Source organism: Tachysurus vachellii, chromosome 6 (genome assembly GCF_030014155.1).
Source record: "Tachysurus vachellii isolate PV-2020 chromosome 6, HZAU_Pvac_v1, whole genome shotgun sequence".
In the NCBI taxonomy this organism is placed as follows: Eukaryota; Metazoa; Chordata; class Actinopteri; order Siluriformes; family Bagridae; genus Tachysurus; species Tachysurus vachellii.
In genome coordinates this window covers 20,210,202-20,215,234 of record NC_083465.1, presented here as the reverse complement: position 1 = coordinate 20,215,234, position 5,033 = coordinate 20,210,202, and positions in this window count along the sequence as shown.

Genomic DNA, 5,033 nt, shown 5'->3' with positions numbered 1-5,033 from the left:
TTTTTTTTTTTTTTAAATAAAAAAAAAAAAAATGCACACTCACAAAGATCCAAACAGTTTCAGCTGTAACTTGATCGAAAGCCCCCAAGGTGCATCAGCAGCGTGGCGGCCTTCTATTCACCTAAGACTTGAATTAGTCCCATTTTTTTAAGGCTATAACCTCGATTCTTTGTTGTAATGTGCAATACTGTTTGTACTGTTTGTAAAAAAGAAAAAAAAAAATGAAAAGAAAAAGAGGCATAAATCTTTATTGCAGATTTATTTTCATTGCATTGTGATTCACTAAAATCATTTTCTACTGTGTATTTACCTACTCTACATGCTAGTACCTTCCAGTGGTAATGTAGCCTTTATACTGAGAAAAAACATTTTCATTATTTTTAGAGATTTTTTGCAAAGAAGAAAGGAATTAAAACATTTACATATTTTTTCTTCTTTTTTTTTTTTAATTTCATATTTCTTTACAGACTTATTTCTCAACCATTAATATGATCTATTTCTGGGGGAGACTTTCATATCTGGTCAATGTCGTTTAATATTATTTTGTATTTTTACTTGGAATAAATTAATTTTATGATGCTAATTCTTTAAACAAATATTTTTTTTGTTTTTTGTTTTTGTTTGATGAAGCTGAGAACCTTTGTAATGTTACTAGTGTCTAGATTTTTGATGCAAAGCTTTGTGTTAACTCCCTGATGTTGCTTACATTAGTGTGAGAGCGATCTCAAGTATGGGGTGGAAACAGTTCTCACTAGCAACTGATGCTTGGAATGAAAAATGATTTGGTAATGTATCGACTAAATGGGCAATAAAACGAAATGGCAGAAAGGAGCGAATGTGAGCTGAATGTTGTGATACGATGGGAGCCGCACAGTGATTTAACGACTGCTGCTCGAGTCGCTGCCACTGCTGAACTTTAAGCAATATGGCTGCGGCAGAAGAGAGTCACAACACCGTTCTGAGAGCATTCACTCACAGATACTCTGGAGATTTGCTTCCCAGCTGGAGCTAGACTGGTGTATATACACAGTAGAGGGCAGTGTTTAAAGCCTGGGCAACATTAGAGCATAGTCAAGTCGAAATTGTTTTCCATTTTCTTTCTGGTCCTGTTAATTTTCACTCACCAGCTCGCTCACTCTGTACCAAGTAGAGAGGGTGAAGGTGAACACGTACCTCTGCTGAGACACAAGAAACCATCCTCTCAGTCAAGTGTATCACTCCTAGGAGTCCGATATCTACCCTCTAGCACATACGTGAGCTCACAAATTCCCAGAGTTGGCTAGTGTCACTGTGATTGATTGACAGGGGAAAGGGTGTATGCCACATATGACCAAGAGAACACAGTCAGTTTCACTCTCGACTCTCAGCACAGGTTGCTCATTGGGACTTGAGTTTTTGTTCTGATAATAGCACAAGTTTTTTTTGTGCCAAGATATAATATAATATAATCTAATCTGACCCCTTCTGACAAGTTCTCCAGAGTACTGTGATTAATCATAATTATGAACCATGCAATATTTAAGGCTCACTATACAGTAATGTAGGGCAAGACTCGCTGTTTCATTTCAAAAACCCAACCCTGACATCATGCATGAAAGACCATGACAAATGAGCGAATTCAGAAAATTTCCTGGTTCTGAGAGCTGGCGTCATTGATTTGTGAGAATAATCTGAAGGGGTTTATTTCGTGGTCAAATCTAATATGGGGTTTGATGACCTGAAACATGATTCAGGCCATCTCACCCCTCTCAATTTTAACACTAAGAGTGAATAAATCATGTAATGTGACCCAGGCTTTACTAACAGAACGGTTGCAGAGGTCTTGAGGAAAAGCCTCTTAATGCTCTTCAGCCATCAGCTCACCCTGCGCTCTCACCCTGACAGTCTAACCAAATTTAGATAAATATTTGAAACATATTTACACACCCAGTCGCCATTTTCAGATGTAAATGCTCCAGCTCTGGTGTTGCGGTCATCTCTTCTGCGTCACAGTCAAAATAAGAACGAATGTCCTCTCTAGCTTGCCTTTTTTCTACCCATCTGTTTTGGTCTGTTACTAAACCCAGGCTTGCATACTAACCTCCTAATGTCATCCTCCTGGAACATTTCTTTTGCTCTCACTGCGACTGTTGATCATTTCACCATTAGCTCACTGCGCTCACTTGGTACCCCTTGTTCTAAAAGGACCTTCAGATATAATAATGTCACTAAACAGCTGCTGAGGAACGAAGAGAAGAAAAAGCGAAGCCGTGTCCTGGTGACTGTTTCACACTGTTCTCTGTAGATGTCTATATATTTCCTGTACTAGATTTGGGTAGTTATTTATTCACCTGTGCTTCATGTTCATTCTTCATGGGTGGTTCTGCAGCCCACTCTGTCATGTTGAAAAAAAAAAAACAACAACTATAACTATATACATGGAGGATTGGTTTCTTTTTCTAACTTATGTTTTAATTTGAACTAATGACAGGTTCGATCATGACAAGATTTTGAGATTGTTGACTTGGACATGTGCTTGTCTAATGTTGTAGCTAAACTGTGATTTTAAAAAAAAAAAAAAAAGATGGAGGGCAACGCTGCTATTGCTTACAACTTGCTTCAGAGTTTGTAATTCCCACCTTCATTATTTCCCTCTTTTCTGTACTAATAAGCAGATCTTATTAAACATAGTTGTATGATGCTGCGACGTGTGCTCATCTTTAGCATGGCCTCAGTGTTCTCCTGTAACTCTGTTGCATGAACATACCTTCTACACCACAACATGGATTATTTGCATCATGTAAATTTTTAACAAATAAATTTATAATGTTTGTGTATTTAGTATAATGCAGGCTGAACCACACACACTAACCACTAATTAACATTTTCAGAGGTCACTGTGCATTTGAAAATTGTTTAAAAGTCTGGCTTTTTCTATTAAAAAACAAAACAAAAAAAACCACGACTTCACTCCTGAAAACAAAGTCTTCCAGGCCATTATACAGTAAATCCCCAGACAGAACTATTTAAACCTTATATCAAGGCATCAAGAATTGGACAAAAATAAATAAATAAGTGATTAAATGTGCCACATTAAATGTGTCTCAAGGGATAAAGCATGAGCAGCCAGGCATTGAAATGGCGCCACTAAAAGATGATCTAAACAGAGTACACATTGATCCTTCCCATACACACATACAGCACTTATTTACCAATAATCTAGAACACCACCCAGCCATAACATTAAAATCCCTGGTAAAATAATTACCCAATGACGCCACCTGTAAAAGGGTGGGATATATTATGCAGCGGTTTTCATAGTGAAAAGATCCAATGGCTAGACGATCAGAGAATCTACATAACATAAGTCTCGTGATGTGTTTCCAGTATGTCATGGTTAGTATACAGTTGTGCTCAAAAGTTTGCATACCTCGGGAGAATTTGTAAGATGTGTACCATTGTGAAAACATGAGTGAGAAGGCAAAACAAATTTATTTCTTATAGGACTCAGGTTACTATATAAGGCATAACAGAATGACAGTCATCAAATAAAACAAAATGAAAATAAGGAAATAATCCCTGTTCAAAAGTTTGCATTTCTTTACTTCTTAATATCATCTATTGCCCCCATTAGCATCAATGATGGCATGCGGTCTTTTATAATAATTGTGCTTGAGGTCCTTAATTCTCAGAGGTGGTATAGCTGCCCATTCTTCTTGGCAAAATGCCTCCAGTTCCTGTAAATATTTTGGTTGTCTTGCACAAACTGCACGTTTGAAATCTACCCAAAGTGGCTCAATGATATTGAGGTCAGGAGACGTGTGGTGGCCTCCAGAACCTTCACCTTATTCTGCTGTAGCTTATTGGAGGGTCAACCTTCCTTTGTGCTTCAGATCATTGCCATGTTAGGACATCCGAGAGCATCCCATGTGCAGTTTTTGTGCAGTAGAATGAAATTGTTGCCCCAGAACATGAGATCCACCACCGTGCAAAAACAATACTTGTTACAGTAGTGGGTGAAATCTTTCTTGGTCAACCTGACTGTGGCTTAGTATCAACAGAACCTTGTTTTCTACCTCATTATCAGAGTTTGAACAGTACTGACTGGCATTTTCAAGTGTATCTTTTTAAATCCTTTTTCTACTTTATAAAAAGGTCAACTTCCTTTCTACGCAGGTCTAATGCCAGTTCTTTTGTCTTTCCCAGTACCAGCCAAGTGAGTGAATCACCTCATGAGCTGAGAAACTCACTGACTTTTTATGCAGACACTAATTACAATTACAACAGGTGTGGAAACCTCCCTTTAATAGTCATTTAAACCTCTGTGCGTCAACATGTGTGTTTATAATGTGGCCAAACATTCAAGGATATGCAAACCTTTGATTAGGGTTGTTTGTGATTTAAGATATCATTTAAGTTTTAAAAACGGGTCAAACAACTCTGTGATAATGACTTCACATGACCACTATCCTTAAATAAGAAAAAACATTTTACTTGTCATATTTTCCAAATTAAATGTTTTGAACAATTTCTTTTAGGGTTTACACACTTATGAGCACAACTGTACCTACCAGAAGTCATCCAAGGAAGGACGACCAGTCACAGGGTCATGGGTGCAAAAAGCTTCACTGGTACTTGTGGGGAGTAAAAGCTATTCCATCTGGTCCAATCACACAGCAGAGCTTTTGTGAATATACAAAATGAACTATACAAAAAACAGGATTTTGTTTATCCACACATGATCGGGATTCCAGCATCATCGAGAGAATAACAAATTCTAACCAGAAAGCGAATTAGTGACAAGAAATGCTGATGAGGTTTCTTACAGGCGACAGGTTTCTTAAAGCAGCTGTGTTCAATACACTTAAATCAGGAGAAATAATCATAGCTTATTTTAATAGTAAATTGTTACTAACCAGGAAATAAATGTCTAAAGTGTGGAATTGCAGTATAATGAAAATGAGTGTAGTAAATGCAAGTATACTCTACACACCATTTTAACTAATGAACAAAAAGGAAATCGACATTCAACATTTTTAAAGAACAGACAGGCA